The sequence below is a fragment of the Mirounga angustirostris genome, unplaced genomic scaffold, assembly GCF_029215605.1.
Source record: "Mirounga angustirostris isolate CCGP_5_RB_7025 unplaced genomic scaffold, mMirAng1.0.hap1 SCAF_5, whole genome shotgun sequence".
Classification (NCBI taxonomy): Eukaryota; Metazoa; Chordata; class Mammalia; order Carnivora; family Phocidae; genus Mirounga; species Mirounga angustirostris.
Window position 1 is genome coordinate 152,439,637 of NW_026991713.1, and position 22,223 is coordinate 152,461,859.

The 22,223-nt window shown below is 45.1% G+C and overlaps 1 long non-coding RNA gene across 1 annotated transcript in view; it reads left to right on the forward strand.

The window, feature by feature from the left end:
• The first annotated feature begins 1,760 nt into the window (after positions 1–1,760).
• LOC135364537 (uncharacterized) overlaps positions 1,761–22,223 on the forward strand; it is a 279,267-nt gene continuing 258,804 nt past the window's right edge. The window contains exon 1 of the long non-coding RNA XR_010411860.1: positions 1,761–1,996. This is a non-coding gene — a long non-coding RNA (uncharacterized LOC135364537). The remainder of the gene's footprint in view (positions 1,997–22,223) is intronic.

Sequence of the window (22,223 nt, forward strand, 5' to 3'; positions counted from 1 at the left end):
TATGTAAGGGTGGAATTGCTGGGTCAAATGGTTAACTCTGTGCTTCACCTTTTGAGGAAATGCCAGCTTTGTTTTCCAAAGTGACTGCACCATTTTAAATTCTCACCAGTAGTGCATGACAGGTGGGTTTCTCCATATCTTCACCAGCACTTATTGTTGTCCGTATGTTTTCATTATGTCCATTCTAGTGGGTGTGACATGGTATCTCACTGCAGCTTGAATTTGCATTTCTTTGATGGCTAATGATGTCAAGCATCTTTTCGTGGGCTTATTGGCAAACTGTGTTGTAAAGCTTTGCAGGTTATTTTTACTGTGGAGGCAGAATTGGGAACTACTTGTCTGGGTTTAGGGAAAGCAGTGACGCTTGCGGGGTCATGTAGTTGGGAAAAGCTTGTTGCAGGAAGCTGAGCAGCCTAGAGAGGTTAGACCTGCGGCAGGATCTGCTGAAAGCGTGAGACCCCCTGGAGGTCCCCACAGGAGGGACTGGAGGGAAGAGAGCAGAGAGCCAGGTAGAAGGCTCCTGCATGGGTGGAGTGGAGGAGTCTAACTGGGGAGACACATGGAAAATTGGAAGAGACTGGACTTCAGGCCGATGAAGTACTGGGGGCAGAGGAGAGGTGAGAGATGGGAAGGAAGAGTCAGATTTTGAATTTGTTCTAGTTCAGTGGCAGAAATGGGGAAGCCATTTTGGGGAAGAAAGTGAGGATGGGTCAGATCTGGAATATGAACAGAGGAGAGGTTGGGACATAAACAGTGTAAGTTCAGGGTGCGTCCCCTTACTTTCTTTGAGTCTCTCCTGCCTCAGAATTTGGGGTGAGACTCCTTTGTTGCTGGGTGCCTATGGAAATTAAGTTTAGTAATGGATACCGCCTGGAAGGCTGTATTGACATGTACTTTGTTCACACATCTAATTTATTACCTTGTATTATTACTTATATTTGACTCTCTCACTATAAGACTGTCTTATTTGCCTTTATAACCATCTCATGTATTCATATAACCTCAGTGCCTGTAACTGATCAAGTCCTGATTTAAAGTTTCCTTCCTTCCCATTCTTAGCAGTTGAGCACTCACTGTGTGCCAGGAGTTGTGTATACCCAGTTATGTTCCCTCTGCTTCCAACAACCCTGGAGGTCCCGCATCCTTGGTTTACAGATGAGCAAAACCAGCCCTTCCAGAGTTACTTGGTTGTGGGCTGAAGAAATTTCTAGGGCAGTGGGGGAAGGGAATGGAAGTTTATTGATTCTCTGTTTTATGCCAGGGTATGTAGTTTTTCCTACTTAATCCTCCAATCACTCAGTAAAATGGGCATGATTATTCCCATTTTGCAGATAAGGAAACAAGACTCCACAGTTAGTGAATTGACAGGGTCTGACTGCAAAGCCCCTGGCCCCCCAGTGTAGCACATCGCTTCTCCTGATACCTTCAGGCAATGGGAGATGGGATCGCAGGAGGGGAAGGGTCCGCAAGAACTGGCAGGTGAAGCTCGTTTGGCACCTGCAGTACCACCCTCTGCGCCTAGATGGCGCTCAAGGCTTGGCTTCCAGAACACACCTGGGACTCCAGCCCACCTCTGGTGAACAGGCTACAGGTTTTATGCAACAATTTATTGTAAGGGAAGGAAGAGACTTAAAAAAAAAAAATTCCTCTGTTTTGTTTTTGTTTCTGCCTGCAAAAGGAATCTACTGCCTCTGAGCCTGCAGTTCATCTTTGTAGCTACGTCAGCCTCACGTGCTGGCACAACCTGGGGGAGGGGCTGGTGAGGGCCCTGGTAGGGTGAGACCTTTCCAGCAAAAAATGAAGTGAAATGGCCCCATCATAGAGAGCCCCCTTCTTGACCCTTTCATCAGAGTTGCTATGGTTTATAGATGTCAACAAATTCCCCCACCCTGGAAAGCAAGGCCTCTGCCAGTCAGAAGAAAGAATTTTGTCAGAGGTGGGAAGAGTTTCTCTTTTGGAGTCTGACCCCTCGTTTTGTGGATGTAGAAGATGGATGGTAAGTCATGGGTCTGAACTCCAGTCTTTCAGTGTAATTTTGCTCACTCCATTTGCCTTTTCCCTTTTTTTTTTTTTTTTTTAAAGCCTAAGCATTAGTTGCCCAGACTGGGATTTGCAAACATGGTGAGTGAAGTGGGTGACGGGTAAAGCATAGGGAGTGGTGAGGATTCTGGCAGCCTGGAGGTGCCTTTCTGTGTTTAAGGGGGCAACTGGTACTTAACCCGCCCTATGGGGAGATACTATATTGCCTACTTAAAAATTTTTTTTGGCCTGATTTTTTAAAATTGAGAAATCGGGATTTTTGTATGATGTTTCTTAATGTTTAACAGTTCCCAACGAAATAAAAGAAGGGGGTTGGTGAAAATATTCTTTGTGGTTTCTGATGTAGACAAACTGGAATGGTCTCCTACCATATCCTCGTGTGTGTGTGTGTGTGTGTGTGTGTGTAGGAGGAGGATTAGAAGGGAGAAATCAGAAACACCTGGTTATCCAGGTGGCTGGAGAGACGGGCTGTGTTCACTGGCCGACTAAGCAGATCTCTGGGAGTCTTGTGGGGGGGGTCGTCTTAGGTGCTCAGGGTTTTGTCTGGTTTGGGCAGCACCCTGAGCGGGGGGAGGGCAAGGTGAGGGGCGGCCTGTGTGGAGTAGACATTGCAGGGGGAGCTAAAATGGGGCACAGTGCATCAAGTCAGCTCAGAAGGGTTTTGCCTGGTGGGTTGGGGAGGTGGATTGGCTGGGCTTTCAGCTCCTGGGACCCATGTTCAAAGGAGACATAACTGTACTGAGAAACTGAGGGTCGTGTCATCTTTACTTTCTGCTTTTTCTTCCTGATTATCCTTAAAGCCTAAATGGGCGAAATGTGGGAACTCTATTCATGTACATTGTGGGTCTGGATATTATAAGTCTAATTTACTCCCACTCCCCCCCCCCTTTTTTTTTCTTTGCTTTGGCAACCAGGGAGCTTGGAGTCCCGTTGGAGTTGAAATATCTAAAAATGGTGCAGAACCCAGATGCATTTCCTTTTGGTCTTCATTTCTTATCCCATATATATTTCCCCTGGCTTTGTCTTTTAATTACATTTTCCAATTTTATTGTGTTGTGTACCTTCTCCAGAAGCTGCCTCAAGTCCTTTGTGGAATGAATAAAAATGCTTGTATAGTGGGGCATTTGGCTGACTGAACTGAGGGTCTAGATGCTTTTACTGTGAGCAATACCTCCCTCTCCTCCGTCCCCTCCAGGGCCCCGGAGCTTTTATTATGGGAAGGAGGGAAACAGAAGGGACAGACTGGCATGTTTTCCATCTAGCCCTCTGTGCTGTGTCTGAGGTCCTCTGATTAGAGGGACAGAAACTGACAGCTGTTTTTCAAGAGAGGCTTGGGGTATCCCAGGCAAGGTGTGGTGGCCAGGAGTTGTCACAACTGTCAGGGGGACTTTCAGTGGCTCTGGAGACAAGCAAAGCAGCTTCAGGGCCTGGGGAACAATTGATGACACAGGGCGGGTGAGCGTGCATTCTCCCAGGCTCCGCAGGGAATCTTGCTATTCGCTCTTCTCAGGCAGTTCAACAGATTGGAAGCTTTGGGGGCATCTGGAATAATCTGTTGGTTTGCAACAGCAGTGAAGCTTCCCTCAGCCTCTTTGTGGGCAAATGTGTGCCAGAGCAGGCGTGAAAGAGCTTGGTGGACTCTAATGTTAAATGCAGACGGACACATCGTGGACCCTCTTCAGGTTGACCAGGGACCACCTTGAGAGGGGTTAATCTCTGCAAACCGTCTGCGTGAATGGGGCACCTGTGTTGTCATTTGTGTGTAAAAGAAAGTAGGACGAGTTTGTCAGGACCTGTCAACATCAGAAACCTACATGTCCATTAATCCAGCATTTCCACTTCTTGGGATCTGTTCTACAGGAGTGTTTAGGTATATGTGGGAAGGACATATGTTCAAGATGTTCATTACGGCATTGTTAGTAATAGTGAAAAAGTGAAGCCGCCAAAATATCCATCAGGAAGGGAGTTGCTAAATTACAGTCGAGTTCCATGTAGCTGTTAAAAAGATGAGGTAAATTTATGTATGCTAACATGGAGCTATCTCCCAGATGTACCAGGTTTATTAAGCTATTGATCTATCTTTTTGTATATATAAAACTTTATATATATATAAAACTACATATAATACATACGTAATTCTATATAACTACACATGGAGCTCTATGTAAGTAAATATATGTATATGTGTGTGCGTAGATATAGTATGTGTATGACTTTAGAAGGCATCTGGGTTTGTAGACTGGCTGCTGATAACTGATGTGGGAAACAAAAGCAGAAGAAAAAAATTAAATTTCCTTACTACTTACAGCCCATTGACAAGTGCTTGAAATAGAGTTACCTTCCTCTAGAAACGTGCTGCCTTGATGTTAATACTTTGCTAAGGGCAAAAGGCAGTCTTAGCCTGACCGCCCCCAACCAGGATCCTGTGAGTCTACTTTAACATATAAAAATTCCTTCGGAAACTTCCTTTATCTCTACACCCCAAGATATATGTTGGCCATCATCCCCAAGCATGTGATCCACGGATATACATCTGAAGGGTCTCATGACTGAGTTTTTACTAAACAGTAATAAATGACCTTTTCCTAACAACAGCTAGCCCCCTCAAGGTCCTGGGAACCTCGTTTCCAAAATACCTTGGAGGTTTGTTCTGTCCCTAACCCTCTCCCAGTTTGAAAGTAACTAATCGGCCACTCCTCATGACCCTGGTGCAGCCCTTTCTGGCCACGGGCCCTGTCCCTGTGCTTTAAGAAAACCACTGTTTGCACCACAGAAGTCTCAAAAATTCTTTCTTGGTGGTCGACTCCAAACCCCAACATCTTTCCTACATCAGTAACTAGCTGATCATAAAAAGCCATTGTCTGTGGTTAGGGTCATAATCAAAATGTTCAACCACCCATAGGGTATGGACACTGACTCATGAGAATGGATGTTGGGGTGCATACTGGAGAACCAACCCTTACCGTGTCAGGTGTTAACCTTTTAGTTCTTAGATCAGGGTGGAGCAGGGGTCTGGGCAGTCCCAAGAGTGGCTGTTGACTAACAAGTATGAAAGGATTTCAGTATTTTAACCACTGGTATGGCTATACTGATGCTCCTGGTTAAAGATCAGCCTTGCCATTGGTAATCATATTTTAAAATTCTGTTAAAAATATGGCAGGCTTCCTATACCCTTATCTGTGACTGTCAAACTATGGAGTGGGCTCCACAGAGCAGAAGCGTCCATGAGTTCCCTGGCCCTGAGCTGTGGACTTGCTGCTCTGGGAACCAGATCCCTGTCCTGGACATTGCCTGCAAGTTCCGCTGTATCACAACTTGTAAGAGAACTAACCCAATCCTGCAGAAAACTTGGTATAATTAGTTGTTAATAACCAGAGCCCAGGTTCCCCACGGTGCAAATTGTTTCTGTATTGATCTCCACCTGCATTGTCAGCACTCTGGAAAGATTGAACTTTAAGTGCTTAATTCAGCCCCATTCAACCGATAATTTTGGTTTTGTCCTCCAAACAAAAGCACCGTTGTTTGTTCTTCTTTTTTCCTCCCACAAATAATAAAATCAATCAATTTCTCCCCCTTCCCCTGCCCAGACCTAGTCTGCTCCTGTAATCAATACATTTCGAAATGTCAATGTATTCCTCTGTGAGGAGCTGGGGAGGGGCTGAGCAGGAGGGGAGAGGATTGGAGCTGATGGGAGGACGGCTTCAGCATCTCCAGACAAACAGCTCGTTGTTTAAATTTGCTCATGGCAAATCCCCACCTATGTCAGATCTCTGGGCTTCCACCTCTGGATCTGTGGCATTGGAAATGGCCTTTTGGGTGTGGCTGACCAAAATACACATCCAACACTTTCACATTTGCTTCACAACCTCCGAAGCAAACTGGTAAGCTTTTGGCTTTTTGTATTTATCAAGTAAACTGTGTTAAGTTCACTCTCACCCCATCCCAGCTCACTCACCCTGAGTCCTAACTTTATTCATGAAGCTCGTGTCGGTGGGAGGCTATGGGGCAAATAGGGGAGCAAGGATGGGGAGAGAGTCAGAGTGGTCCGTTGGATGAACCAGAGCTTAACTAGCCAACCAGAAGTTTACTTTTCCAATTTAAGAATTCAATAATGTTCCTGAATGAGAGTTTGGACAAGTTGTCAGAGGTCACTGTCTGGGGAAAGAGGCAGTCACATGGAGTATCTACTGTGTGCCAGTAATTTTATAAATTTTAATTATCACAGTAAATCTTTCTGCATCCCAGAGATGAAGAAACAAATGGAGACCAGGTGAACTGCCTCGAGGTCACTTAGAAGGTAAATGACCACATTAGGAACTATATTATTCTGACTCTAAAACGTGTGTGTGTGTGTGTGTGTGTGCACGTGCGCATATGTGATCTCTCTGTGCCTCATTTGCCTCATCCAAAAAGAGAACAAAAACAGTACCTTCTCATGGAGTGGTTACAAGGATTAAATGAGCTATGCTTATAAAGTGTTTAGTCATATTAAACACTTAAAAATAGTTGGCATTGTTATTATCAGTATGATTATTCCCCTGATATGCATAAAACATTTGCTTTCAGAGATTTCTGGTTTGCTCAGTTGCAAAAACTTTTAAACATTTTTTATCCTTAAAAACGAGTGACACTGGAAATAAGAAAGATAGAATCTCTATCCTAAAGAGATGACCGTTTGGTTTTGGGGGTTTAGCGAAAGAAGAAAAAAGAGCAAGTTACAATACTGGGTCATGCTTATTATAGAAGGAACATAGGAAGGAGACCTTACACAGCCTGGGGAGTGGTAATCAGCAAAGGCCTGTAGGGGGATTTGAACTCATGAAAGATGATGATGAGGGTGAGCTGAGAAGCCAAGGACTGGGAGGGAATTGTGAACACAGAGAACTGCATATTCAAAGACATGGATGTAGGAAGAGACTTTTGGGGGACTTGCAGGTAGGCAGTGGCATGTCATGGGAAGGGGTTTGTTGAGAAATGGCCACAGATGGGGCTGAGTAGGTAGGCAGGGCTAGATCAGGGTGGGCCTTCCTGGCTGAGGAGCAGAGATTTTATTTTGGAGGTTTCCTGAATCCTTGAACGTTTTTAAATGGGATATTGGCAGATTCATAATCATGTTTCAGAGGATGACTCTGGGCCGCATGTGGGGCTTTGCTGGGTGAGACTGGAGGCAATGAGACCACACGGAGGCTGCTGTAGTGTTCGAGAGAAGATGCTGTGAGTGCCAAGTATGAGTCAGAATCAGCTGGGAATGGAGAATAATAGGCTGGGAGAGCCATTCAGACCTGGAACCCATAAAAATTGGGAATCAATTGGATGTGGGAATGAAAGAAAGTCTAGAATGTTCCCAGTTTGGGTGGTTGGTGGAGCCACTGACCAAGAAAGAAGGCAAGAAGAGAAGCCATGTTTTAAGAGAAAGATGGAAAGTCAAGTTTTGGACACTTTGGTTTTCAGGTATCTGGGGTATCCAGGTGGAGATGAGCAGGATATATGGTGCCTTAACTTCATATGCAGAGCACAGTGATTGGCGGCTAATAGATAATAAATATTTGAGGGAATGTGTAGATGGCTAAGACCATAATGTTGAAGAGATTGTCCAGGAGGAACATGACCCAAGCAGGGTGCAGAGGGAAGAAGTGTCCTGGGGAACATTAACTACCCCACAGACCCCCACACCGTGAATTAAGAGAAGCTTTACATTTAGAAATCATAAGCGTATCGATCAAGCAAAGAAGATTCGGGTATGGCAAAGAGTTGTTTCCAGTACTGATGTTGGCCTATAAAATTTATAGACTAGCTAACCTTTTTCTTTCTTGAAAGTAATAGCCAATATTTATTGAGTACTCTCTGTGTGCTGGGCCCTGTGTCCAGAGCTTTCCTGTATTTCTTCATTTAGCACTCACGATCTGATGACAGGGAGATGCTAGGTTTATTCCTCTTCTAGAGATAAAGAAGCTGAAGCTTGGAGACATTAAGTAATTGCTCAAGTCCTGAAGCTGGTATGCAATGGGCTTGGGATTGAGACCCCCGCCCCCCCAGCCAAGACTTGACTCTCAGCCAAGATTCTTCAGCACTCTTGTCTCCCTATATTTCCAGCCATTTAAAAATCAAGGCTGAGGAAAAGGTGCTTTGGTTCTTAAGACATTCATGTTGAGAGAATGCTACTGTTTTGGAGCAATGTGGGAAATAGAAGCTGCTATGCTCTCCCTGTCTATTTTTGGGTTTTTCCAGTACTGTACCCTCCATTTGCCTTACCTCATCTCTTACGATATTAAGTTGATGGCTTTCACAAAGCTGCCAGCTCTGGGGGAGAGATGCTGTTTCTCAGCCATGGCCTGGAGGATTTCTCTTCTTCTGGATGATCCATTGAGAGCGCTGAGATCAAGGATGAGCTAGTCCCTAGGTCAAGTGGATGAACAGATTCTTTCTTTTGTTGGCCTGTGGAGACCAATTAATAATGGATAAATGGATTCGATTAAATGCCTTCAATGAACTACGTTGACTAGGGACAGCTGTTAATTCCTACATGAGATGAGGGCCTACCTGGACTCAACGTAGCCCCTTGTCCTGGCTTTGGTGGTTTCAGAGCAGCTCCTTCAGGGATCACACAGGAGAAGGTCTACCAGTACTCCCATGCATTTATTTTTTGAGCAGGCTGTTTTTCCCATTTCCCATCCTTTGTAGTAGAAAAAACAGTCTTTATAGTCACACACACTTAGCTCTGGCTTCTAGTCCCACTTCTGACTAAATGCATGCACTTGTGCAATGACCTTCACCTCTCTGGACCTTCATTGTTAGATCTGAGAAATGTAGCCAGTGGAGCTTACCTGGCCATTCCCTCACAGTGGACAGGAAATGGGATAGCATTTTTTTAGGTGCTCATCATGGGGCCTGGTACTTTGAAAGTGCCCAGTGTTTGTGAGCCCTTTTTCTTGAAGGGAATGGAAGGTGTACCTCCCAGATAATTTGTAGCTGGATACTTACTCCATTACCTCTGGAAATTTTGATATTTTCATCGAAATAAAATCTGATATTAAAATGACCTCCATGTTTTGTCACCACGTTGCAAAAGCAGTCAGAAATCGTCAGGAATTTGGATGTCGTAACGACTTGCAAACCATTGCTTCTCACCGAGTACAAGGGCACTTGAGAGAACTCCATATGTGTACTTCCATATTACTTGTGCAGAACCACACGAACTGTATTCCAGCTTAAGTGAAGAACACCCTTTCCCCCTGAGAAAGCACAGAGTACAAGGTGTGTAAAGCCAGGCTGATGTTCACGGCCACACATGGGCCCGTGGTTGAAGAGGCACGACACTAGCTGGAACGTATGCCAGTGATTCTGTGAGGCTCAGACAGTTTTGGATGTGGCCACCTTCCATGGGTAGATGTCTGGGCAGCCCCAAAGCTCAAGAAGTAGGATGTGATGTAAGGTTGAAGTAGGGACAGGCCTTGGTAGGACAGTGTGGAAAGAGCGGGTTGCACTTTGACAATGAGCTCTTCAAGATGTTTTCTCATGGAGTCTTGGAATGTCGGCATAAAAGGTATAGAAGGTGTAGGATGTCCAGAATTTAGAAATAAGGAATTCCCTGTCCCTAAAATCTAAAATTAGTAAGCAGCCGATCAGAGAAAAGAAATACGAAGTCACTGTAATAACAGCAGCAGCCGAAACAACACATGATGCTAAGTGCATACTGTTTGCCTGCTGTTCTTCTAGGCTGGGAGTTCATCTAAGTCTGGGCAAACACACCATAAACAAAATAAATCAGTACGTTATTTTGTATACTAGATGATAAGGGCCATGTGAAACAGAAAGGAAAGAGGATAGAGAGTGCAGTTTTTGTTTCAAGTAGGCAGTTATGGGGGGTTTCGATGAGTAAATAACACTTGAGCAAGACACTTGCTCAGATCCTGAGAAGAGCATTCCGTGAAGAGGGAACCCCAAAGTGCCTAGGCACCAAGGCACAGGCCTGCCTGGCACATTCAAAGAAGGGCAAAAAGTCCAGTGTAGCTGGAATGGAGCAAAATTCAGGCAAGAACGGGATGGTGAGAAATGAGGTCAGAGAGCCAAGATTGAAGTTTCTTGGGATGACCAAGTTGATGTTCATCCCACCAAAGGGCTTCTTGTCATCATCATCCTTCCTGTTTTTATTACTCTTTTCCTTGCTGTGACATTTTGCTAGGCCCTGGGACCAGCACATTACTGTAGAATCTTCTCAATCCTCATAACAACCCTTTGAGGCAGACTGTATGTTGTTCCTATTGCCCATACAAGAAATGAAGGCTTGGAGAGGTTCGTTAACTTTGTAAGTCCCCCCAGCTCAGTGGCAAAGGCTCAGTGTGCATTTTCCATCATATTAGCCTGTGTCTATTTTCAAGGCAATGCTTGTCTGCATCCAACTTTCCAGATTTTGCTCATAGCTTTTCAAATAAGAGCATTCAGGGAGATCTTGTGTATTCCTGTCATACTTCGTCTTCCTTCTCTCTGCGAATGGTAAAAAAGGAACGGGCAGATGCAGCTCTTTGGTCCTCCCTGTCATCATGGACTGCATGTTTGTGTCTCCCCCAAATCATATTTTGGAGACCCAACCTGCAGTGGGATGGTATGAAGAGGTGGGGCCTTTGGGAAGTGATTGGGTTTAGATGGGGTCATGAGGGTGGGGCCTCCATGATGGGATTAGTGCTCTTATAACGAGAGAAAGAGACTGAGTGTCCTCTCTCCATGAGGAAGTGGCTGTCTGTCAACCAGGAAGAGTTTTCACAGGAACGTGAGCATGGGGACACCCTGATCATGGACTTCCAACCTCAGAACTGGAGTTCAAGCCTGGCAGTCTATGGCGTTTTTGAGAGAGCGACCGCTGACTAAGACACTCCCATTCACTTTGCAAAACACTTCCTTCTTGAGTTGTGGCCGGGCGACATTGTTCATAGCACCAAACTTCCCCACATGCTTGGTGATTCTTGGTTGTGAATCTCTACCAAATTCTTCCGCGCAGAGCATCCCCTTTCTCTTTACTTGAGCTTTGCTGTCTGGTTGTGAATTTTTTGTTTTCGCATTTTCTCTCTCCTTGGCCAGTATGTTGAGGCAGGATTTGTCAGGTGGTCATTGCTGTCCCTGGAAGCTTTCTTTCTCACTTTTATGGAAGCTGCTGTGGTAGGGACTTTAGATGTGCCACTCTTTGTGGTCCTTTCTCCCGGGCAGAGATTTGGGCTTCTCTGCCGGTAGCATGAGGTTGGGTTGGGTCTTGTGCATGGAAGTGATGCGTGCTGCTTCTGGGCGGAGGCATGTCATTAGCAGAGTGGGACGCCCCCGGGGCCTTTTCCCTGATGGAGGCACACCCTGAAGCGTCTGTTGAGATGGAGGTCCCATGAGCTCCATGAGTGCTGAGCCACCACCAAAGGACGGTGGCCACCTATCTTAGAAAGCTGCCTAGGCTCCAAGAAAGGACTGTTACTGTGTCATGGTTCTGTGATTGTGGGATGTGAGTGTTGTCACTGTCACATCCCCTGGCCCATACGGAGGGATGCCACTTTCTCTTCAGATCCAGGTTGTCAGGTCAGGCAACACCCTGCTTTTTTTGCTCAGCAACATTGTGTGAGGTTAGAGCTGGAGGCTTGCGGGCAGACAGATATGCACAGGATGACCTTGGGCAAGTGACTTTACCTTTGTGCATTTTCTGCTTTTTGGCAGATGGGAGAGATGTAGACCCACCTTCTGAGGTGTTCGTGGAATTAATTGCAGTAACACATACAAAGTGGTGGCATACAGTAGGTGTTTAATGAATGCTTGTTTTCTTTCTTCTTTACCTGCACTGTCATTAACTCCAAGATTCCGTGCCTGTTTGTTTTCTCCCAAGGATTCCACCCCTTTCCTATCAACCCGTGTTTCCTTGTTGCCAGGATTTAGTGCCAAGTAACCATTTCCCCTGCCGCGTACTCCGACTTGTGAAAGATGAAATCATCAGCTAGGCAAGGCGGGGATTGATCAGATGAGACACCCAGCAGATGTCCAGAGAGTATGAGTCCCCACTGCTGCGCCGTCTTGCCTCTGTGCCAGCTTTGTAATCTGTATTAGGAAAACATGGTCTGGTTGATTGCCCTGTAATAGACATTCACAACATTAGCACTTGGTCCTCTTTTTCCTAGTTCTCTGTGATATTTGTTTTCATTTCCAATTGGCATTCAATTCAATTAGATGCTTGTTTTGACTCAGACACTGAGCTGGGTATGGAGACACAGAGGTAGATTAAGGCATAACTCCCACCTGCAGGAAAGTCACTTTGGTGAGAGGAACAGATTTGTTAGCCAAGCCAGCCAAACATCCAACCAAGAGAACAAAACCCCAAACACTGTGATAATCACAAAGATGTGAGCAGGTGAATGATAGAGAGAGGGGGAGGATGGAGGAGCATCTCATGAATTCCACTGGGTGTAGGAGTGGGAGAGGGATGAGGAAGACTTTTTCCAAAAGGTTATATTTCAGCAGGGTTTTGATGGGTGAACAGGAGTTCACCAAGTAGATTGTGGAGGAAGAGCATTTAGAAAAAAGGAACAGCATTTGCAAAGGCCCAGTGATGTGAGACATGAATAGCTCTGGGCAGTCTATGAGATTTGGTGTTTAATAGAACCTAAAGGGCCAAGTGGGAAGTGGTAGGAGATAAGGAAGAAGGTTATGCCAGGTAGGCTAGGGGAAGAGGACATATTTGTGAGTTTATGGGTATTTATTAGAGCTGCTTCGCTTTGAGATTTACCCTTTATTTATTTATACTAGCCACAAACTGCACAGTTATTAAGATTGTATTTGTTGCCTTGCCTGATAATGTTGGATGTTTAGCCCTCATAGGTCTGGATGGAGTAGAAGGCTCTGGAGATGTGCTGGAAAGAGCATTGAGTCAGGATAAAGATGGACTCATGTTTAATCCTGGTATACTTTATTTGCTCCTGTTCCCCAGCAGTTACCAGAGGTTTCAAGAACCTCCAAAATCATGCCTGCCTCACTGAACATCTGTGAGGATTAAAATGAAAGAAATACTTAAAAGACCCAGCCCAGAACTTGGCATCCCTTGGGTACTCAGTACATCTTCCATTTGGAGAAATGATTTACAGTCGGGCCCACCCAATCCTGATCTGCTGTTTTGCTTTCTGTGGTTTGGTGCCTTGTGGGCAACTGCCATCCGGAAGCAGATGATCCTCCTCCTGATATGTGGGCAGAAGGTCAGTAGTAGCCTAACACTAGGTCACAGCACCTGCGTCACGCACCTCACTTCATGTCCTCACACGGGCATCTTATCATCTCACATCGTCACGAGAAGAAGGATGAGTACAGGACAATCCGATATTTTGAAACAGAGAGAGACCACATTCACCTAAGTTTTATTACAGTATATTGTTATAATCATTCTATTTTATTATTAGTTATGATTGTTAATCTCTTACTGTGCCTTATTTATGAATTAAACTTTATCAGTGGTGTCTGTATAGGAAAAAACATAGTACGTATAGGGTTTGGTACTACTCTTAAGCATTCACGGCGGCGGAGGGGGGTCTTGGAACGTAATTCCCACAGGTAAGGGGGGACTGCTGTATTTGTATTTGGGAATTGTGTTCAGCTCATAGAAAAACATCTGAAAATTATTACAGTTGATCTAAGAAAATATAATTATGCTTTCTTTTTTTTGGGGAAAAGTTTTTGATTCTTTTTCATGACACACCTTTCACTGCCCTCAAAGGAGGAAAATCAACTTCACGCAAAAAAGAAACTTGAAACAATATGACATTTCTATGGTAGCAAAACCTCAAAGGTCTTACCTTGAGATTATTTTGGTAAATCCATTTACATCTTTCCCTCTCTCCTCCCCCCACAAATGTCATGTGTTAGAACACACTGCTATTTTGACATCTCCATTGTGATATTTATTTTAAGCCGTCAGTAGAGTTTTAAATATCTCCGCAGTGAACTCTGGCCTCTGTGGAAGGCAAACTAATTATTTGCCAAACCGTTCCGTAGAACAGTCCCCTGGTATTTGTTTCCTGGCAGCTCAGGAAGGAAATGAGAAGCCAGTGGCTTTTTAAGGAAGAGGATGTGCAGTCAGACAAGAGCTCAGGAATTTGGGGTCCAAAATCATCTTGGCCACCACGTTTCGAGAGGAAGCCCCAAGGTTCCTGGAGAACAGCTGGGACCAGGGTTTCACGTAAATGGTTTTGCAGAGGACTCAGGCTAAACAAAAGTGGAAGTGGTAACGGGTAAAATAAAGGCTTGTCGTGGCAGACGTCAAGGGCTGACTGAGGTCTCATAGAATCATTTGATGGTTCCAACCACTCTGTGAAATAGAGAGTTTTAGTCCCCTTTTATAACTGTGGAAATGGAGGCTTAGAGAAAGTAAGTCTCCTGCTCAAGGTCACAGGGCCAGGAAATGGAGAGCTGTTTTTTGTCTGACCCCAGACTGTGTGATCTTAACCACATGGCTCTGCTGCCTGAGGGTCTTTATGCTGTGTGACCTTGGGCAGCTCACCTAACCTCTCTGAAGGTCTCGGTTTCTTCTTCCATCAGATAAGGACAGTATCTCCTGCCTACCTCATAGCTGTGATGATCAGATATAATTCCTGGGGTGGAAGCACTTAGAGAAAAGAGGTGAAAGTAGAACATTGGGATTAATTGGGTTTTGAATATACTGACTTCCATGTCTTACCTCGTTCCCAGCTCCCTCCTGTCCCTTACCTGGCCATCAGTTTCCTGTCATAGATGGTCCCCCCTTGGACCATAATACATGTGCCTCCTGCCCTTTATCTTTTTCTACCTCCCCATCTCAGGCTTTTGTTTCCTCCCTGACTTCTGAAGTTCTCACTGATACGCTCTTTGTTAGAGATATTATGTTCCCTGGTGGAGGTAAGCACTAGGGGTCTCAGGATACATAGAAGAGAGGCAACTGAGCAGCATGGGGGTTTAGTGGAGCTTCCTAGAGGAGCTGACTCCTGGGGGATGGAGAGGATTTGGGGAGGGGGAGAGAGGAGTGGGTGTAGGGCACTGCAGATTTGTGCAAAGGCCCTGCATGTTCCGGGAGCCACAAGTATTTGCACAAGATAAGGCAGGCGTGGTGGAATGTCCATATTGTTTGTTAAAAATTGGTTGGGTGTTTGTTCCCGTGTCTCCCCTTGTCTCTTCAACTAGACTGTTAGTCCCAGGAGAGCGAAGACTGCACCTTAATTCCATGCCCCCACAGTGCCCTACCTGGGGAGAGGTACAGAGTTAAAGACTCAGCTTATTGATTTATTATTTCTCACATGCTAGTGAGTTAGGTTGTATTGGGTGAAATGGGCAGCATAGCAGTGAAGAAAGGACATAGACTTTGGAGTCACTCAGACGTTATGCAAGTCACTTCTCTCTGAGCTTCAGTTTCTTCATTTGTGAGGTGGGGGCATGCATACATACCTCATAAAGGGGTGGAGAGAGCAGACTCAGCATGGGCTAGTTCTTACTGTTTGGATGGCTCTCCTATGAATTGATCCTAACTGCTTCATGGAGGTTCCGACTTCACTGACGGCAGCTAGGGATGGGTGAGTTATCTAAGCAGAGAACTGCCAAAATTGGACACAGCTTATGCTGACCGCTGCTGCCACACCAGGAAAAGCTGCTTTTCCATCTCCCTGTCCTGGAGGTGGGAGTTCGCTTCCATGGCAGGTAAGGTAGAGGAGAACGCATGGGTGCGGGAAACATTTTATTCACACTCCCCTCTTCCAAAGTCTGTGGGAGTTATTACGGGCTTAGAGGACCTAGGAAGTGTTCAGACTTATTTTAGTCCCTTTTAACCACAGCCCTTGACCTCCCTCGAGATTTCACCCTTTGCCTGCCAGAACGTATGCCCCACAAGTGCGGTGATCTTTGGTTTGTATCCCAAGAGCATAGGGCAGGGCTGGGGCTCAGAGCAGGAGTTCAGTCACTGTGTTGAAACAATAAATGCACAAATCCCTCCCAACCACTATCCCGTATTTACCCTCAAAATGGAATTAGCTAGATCATGTTGTCTCATCCTGTTACTTCTCTCTTCATTTGCATGTACCTGTTTTTGCTGTAATATCATTAACATGTAAGGTGGTACATAGGCAGAGCAACTAGGAGTGGAGTTCTCTGACATCCAGACATCCAGGCAGGCCTCGTTTACTGCCTGCTTCCTTTGGTCAAACTTGACACGAGTCCTGGGAACCTATATCCTCTGTGGTGTTCGGTCAGCGTGCTCCCGATGTCCTGCTGACCTGTGTATGTGCCTTTATTTAATAACTTGATGTACTCTCAAGCAACTGTCCCAAATGGATGGATTTCTCCTTTTAATAAAGGATCCGTGTGTAACTTTACAATATTATTGATGGTCTCAGTGGCAGAATCCCTCCTGCTCCCCCCATCCTGAGGAACTGGGTCAGGTCCACCAGGCACCTACAATGTGCACTTGGTCAGAGGTACTCGCTGTCCATTGTCTTTCCCTCCTTCATCGGTATCTTATTTGTCTTCAGATACAAGTGCATCTGTGAAATGGATCCATGTCTAACTCTATGCTTATATCTTAAAAGCTCTCCTGGCTGGTATTTTATTTTATTTTTTATTTTTTGAAGATTTTATTTATTTATTTGAGAGAGAGAGAGAGAGAGAGAGAGACAATGAGCGGGGCATGGAGGAGCAGAGGGAGCGGGAGAAGCAGGCTCGATCCCAGGACCCAGAGATCATGACCTGAGCTGAAGACAGATGCTTAACTGACTGAGCTACCCCCGCGCGCAATCCTGACTGGTACTTTAAAAGACAGTTGAGGGCGTCTGGGTGGCTCAGATGGTTGCTCAGGTCATGATCCCAGGGTCCTGGGATCGAGTCCTGCATCGGGCTCTCTGCTCCTTGGGAGCCTGCTTCTCCCTCTGCCTCTCTCTCTCTCTCTGTCTCTCATGAATAAATAAATAAAAATCTTTAAAAAAAAAAAAAAAGACAGTTGAAATGATGGTAGCAGCATTCATCTTGAAAATTCACTTTCATTCTGATTTTATTATTCAGCGCAATGTGACATTTTCTTGCAAGGGATATTCTAATTTAGGAGCCAGAAGGTGGGTTAGCACTGTCATGATAAGAGTAATAACTTCTAAAAAAATATTTTTGGAAAGAATTAGTGGGTGCAACCCGTCTGCCTGAGTTTTGTCTTAATTACCACCCTGCCACCCCTCATTCCAAAGGACAAACTCATTTCTAGCTAAGCTTCAGTTTACGGTGTGAGGCTGGTGATCAGAGGCAAGCCTCACACAGAGTAAGGACATCGGGAGAAAGAGCTCCACTGGATGAAGCTCTTGGTGGTGGAGCATAATGAAGTGGGAGTCTCAGGGATGAGGGCTGGAGTCTCTATCGGCTTTCTGTTTTTATTTCACAATCAATAAAGCCACGAATGAGAAAGAAATATATGTTGGTTACATTACTTTAAAATAGCCTGGCAAAAATATAATTTCTTATTGATTAGTTTCCCATCGAAGGCAAGGTCTGTGGAGAACAGAAAATTGACTGTTGAAAATTCTAAAATAAAGAAAGTAAATGAGGGAAGATGTTTAAATTTTTAAAGGGGAGTAAAGGGTGTAATCGATGTCCTCAAATCTGCCACTTACAAAAGTACCGCTGGAATGGAGATCTAAGTTGTCTTGATCTGATTGACTTACTTTCATTTACGCCAATATTTAAAAATGTGAAATAGACTGACTGGCTTTGGAGAGCAAAGGACATAGAGAGATGTTTTCAGGTACCCTGGAAAGTAAAGAAATGTAGGAGTGAAAATTATTCCTGGAAATTAGGTAGGGAATTGGAGGGGTTGCTCTGCAGTCTTGGTTCTTTTTGGTTACAAGCAACAGAAACCTGATTCAAGCTGGTTTAAACCAGTAGTCTTCAAGTGGAAGAGATTTCGCCCCTCAGGGTGTATTTGGCAACGAGTGGAGACCTTTTTGGTTGTCATGGCTGTGGCTGAGGATGGCTACTGATTGACCTCTAGTGGGTAGAAGCCAGGGCTGCTGCTAACCATCCCAGGCAAAAAAAAAGTCAATAGTATTGAGGTTGAGAAATTCTGGTTTAGGAAAAAAAAAAGTAGAATTTATTGACCCATAACTTAACAATCCAGGGTAGAGCTAGCTGGACCCAGGTGTGCAAGCAGTGTCATTGGAAGCATCTTTTTCTTGCTGGCCTGCTACTTTGCCTGTAAGCTTCCATTCTTGGGAAGGTTTTCCCCTCTTAGTCCCAAGATAGGATTCAGTGACTCAGTCCAGTGAAAAAAGAGCTTGTCTTTTTCATTGGTCTCCCCGCAAGAATCCTGAGATTGACTCTCATTTGGCTAGCCTTTGTCCCAACATTCCTGAACCACGCACTGTGGGATTAGAGTAGGTTAACTGGCCAGACCTGGGACATACACCTGCCTCTGATGCTGCAGGGGGCGGGGGGGGGGGGGTTGTGGTTGTTGTATTGGTCCCATCTAAACCACTTGAACAAAGAGGGTGGCAGGTGTTTCTCCAAAAGAAAAAGTGGGGTGCTATTTCTGGAAAGGGGGAGAATAGATGATGAGCAGCCAAACAATGATGTCTATTCCATTTATTCTCTGAGGAAATTCAGAGGAACGGTGGCATGGGGGACACTCGGATCCCTCTCTTCCATCCCTTTCTTCCTCCATCATCCAAAGTTATTTTTAATACTCCTATGATCATCTTTCTATCTCTTTTAATACTAATGTTACATCATAATACATCTGTGTATATATACCCATCTGTTCCCCTAGATGGTGAAGTCCTAAACACAGGGATTCCGTCTAATGTGCCGTTGTGTTTCCAACACCTTGCACAGGGTAAAGCACCCAGTAGGTTAAAATAAAACTTTTTTTTTCCTTAAAGGAAGGAGTAATAGCTCAAAAGTCAATTTGGTCCTTTCATACTACTGATTATTTAAGAATCAAATGTTTATTTAGCAGCTACTATGTGCCCAGCACCATGTCAAGTCCTGGAGATACAGCAGGAAATAGGGCAGGAACGTGTGGGGTGGAACATCGCTGGCGTGGCAGCCATTGGACAAGTGACCAAAAATGTGCATGCTGCAAAGTGAAGGTTTCAAGAACTGTAGAAACCCCAGCAAGGTCCACCTTAGAGTGGGAGTCTGTGGAAGTGTTACTCAAAGAGGATAGTCTGGAAGGTGGGTGATAGCTCGTTTTGCAGAAAGTAGGTGGAAGAGCTTTCTGTGCAGAGGCAACAGCCTGTACAAAGCCTTGAGATGGTGTCGGCGTCCATGGTCATGGTTTGCGAGGTGGGGTTGCATTTCAGCTCTGATTTTAGGAAGGGTGGCCTCAGCTCTCCACCTTGGTGAGCCTCTCAGGCAGGGATTATTTAATTTCAAGGAACAGAAACTCATTCAAAGAAAGTAAAGTGAATAGCAGGTTTTATTGTCAGGACACAGAAGGTTCTCAGGGAATCCAGTGTGGCAGCTGGACCTCATGGGACCTGGAATGTTGTTAATTGTCTCCGTCTTGCTCTCTGGAGCTTGTCTCTGCACATCTGCTCCATCCTCCTCTCTGCAGACCAGCGTCTGCCATCAAGATCTCACGTTTTGCTCTTGATCGCTTTCCACTTGCCTGTGGCTTTGGCTCTTCCTCTTCATGACCTTACTGTTCCAGCTTCTACTGTTTCACGCTCTGACCAATTCAGCCTCTGTCTCCATTGCAAATTTATAAATGTCAGAATCTGATAGGCACAGGGGGTGGTCGGCGTCTGCTCCAGGCCAGTCAGCTGAGGCCAGGTAAGAGGTATCATGTGGGTGCCTCCACCATGCGTAGGATGGAGAGGGGATGCGATGGGGAAGGGATGCAGATGGGGCAGAACTGATGGACCTTTCTGCAACAGTGTGGTGAGACACTGAGGATGCTGCTGCTGCTGATGCTCAAAATGTACCCAGCTTCTCCATTAGCTTTATACCTGTTAGCCTGTTTAGCACAACCACGAAAGATTAGTATTTTTCTCTTTTACTGAGGAGACGACTAAGATGCAGTAAGGTAGATGAACATTGCTTCCAATACTGTGTTTGTGAAATTCTAATTGCCTAGCATGTCTGGATTCTAACCTCGGGGGAAATGTCACCCCCAGATAATAGTCTGGGGTCTACAGCCACAGTAATTCTCACCACACTAGTCATTCTCTCCTCACTCAGAATGCTCAAGCCATGTTGGTATTCTTCTGGTTTCTCAAACACACAGCCTTTGCACCTGCTGTTTCCTCTGCCAGAAATGCTCATCTCTCCCACTCTTGACTTGGTTGACCTTTATTATCCTTCCGGTAAGCTGAGACATTATTTTCTAAGCGAGGTCCTTCTTCGCTCCTTGAACAGTATTGGTTTCACCCTATTTTTTCTGGCTCATGGCACCCTGTTCTTTTCTCTTAGCTTTTATCAGAATTTGTAATTTTATGTTTTGTACAATTATTCTGCCTAGACTGTTAACTCTTTGAAAGGGAGGAATCCTATCCGCCTGGCATCTGGTAGGTGCCCAGTATCGGTTAAATTGGTAGAGTAAATGTAATTATCCAGAGGGAAAATCCTTTGAAAATGTTGTTTACAAAGTGTAAAACTTAAGTTATTGTTTAAAATGATCCCAGCTTTCTGTGGAGGTAGGAGAATGCCTTAAATGGGGATAACTGTGATGTTTGATAAGGTTGCTAAATTGAAAATGCCCAAGTAACTCATACATGAGTTAGGAAGATCCATTCTCTGCTGTACGTTTTTTTTTCTTCTGTTATTTTGGGAGGGTTCGCAGGGTCAACCTGTAGCAAGATTTGGGGAAAGTAAAGGGAAACTAATGTTTATTAACAACCTACTAATGGCCAGGCATTTGTGAAGCACTTTATAAATACCATCTCATTAAATTCTCTTGACAACCCTGTAGATGGTCTCCTTCAACTTCCATTCCAGCCTCTGTCAACTGTGCCATCTGTACGTGCAGAGGCTGGGGAGCTAAAAAAACACATTTCCTGGACTCCTGCATCTAGAGTCCTGGCTGGGATTCAGGTTCCACAAGATCGGATGCGCTGCCATGAGTCTTGTGTGCAGACTTAGTTAGAGGGGAGAAAGGCATAATACAGTCCACCTTGCTGGCGTGGATCACTGCGGAGGCAGGGTGCTTCTGCAGCCATTCGCTTCCTGACATGGTGACCTCTAGTAGCAGCGGTGGTAGTTTTCCCAATCATTGTAAGATAGGGAGATTTGGGAGCAGGGGTTTGTTCTTAGAAGGTCCAACTCTTTGAGTGCTTCCATTGGTTTTCTAAGTCACCTTACCCCTGGTAATAAATTTCTGCTTTCTGCTTTCTGCTTAAAGTAGCTGGAGGGGTTTCTGTTGTGTGCAGCTGATCACCATGTGAAATTCTGGGTTTCCCACACCCTGCTCCCAACTGCCATTTTACAGATGAAGACATGAGGTCTGAGCATCAGGGTTTGAGTGACTTGACCTGGCTTTTACAGCAGGTGGAGGGGGGGGGGACTTGAAACCAGCTGTTTCCTTTTGTGCATCTTCCCTGCCGCTCCTTTTCTCTTCTGTGGGCCCCTTTTCTCTCTTTCTCTCCTCCCATATCCTTCCCCCACACCACATTTTGTTTCAAACAGATGGGATCTGACAGGCGAACTTATTCCAAGGCCTTAGGGCCATGATGTAACCCATCCCAGGCATTTCTGTGTCTTTCAGTGAGCCGAGGGGGCAGGGTGATGCTCAACCCTAAGGCATGCCTTGTAAATGGAATCCCAGACTCTGTGGCAGCTGCCTGAGGAGGAGGTGAGGGGGGCAGGGGAGAAGCGTGATGGAGAGGCTGCAAGGATGGTCAGGAAGAAACTTGGGTTCTCCTCTCTTAATTGTCCTGGCCTGATTTCCTCCAGGCATATGTTAATCTTCCCAATTTGCTGACAGGGGCTTGCCCCAGGGGGTAAGCTTCCTAAAGCTTTGGATTCAGGTTTATAAGCCTGTTGGAGCATACCCCCCTTTCTAACCGACCCCCAAGAGCTCTCCCGTCAGATTCTAGACATGCCAGCTAATTCCTTTCTATAGATTCGCTTGGCTTTATTAGGAGTAATGGTATCGAGGGTATTTTTCTTTATAGACATTATAATTAGTAATTGTTTTGAAGGGCAATCGCTGTTAAATAAACTACTTATTTTTT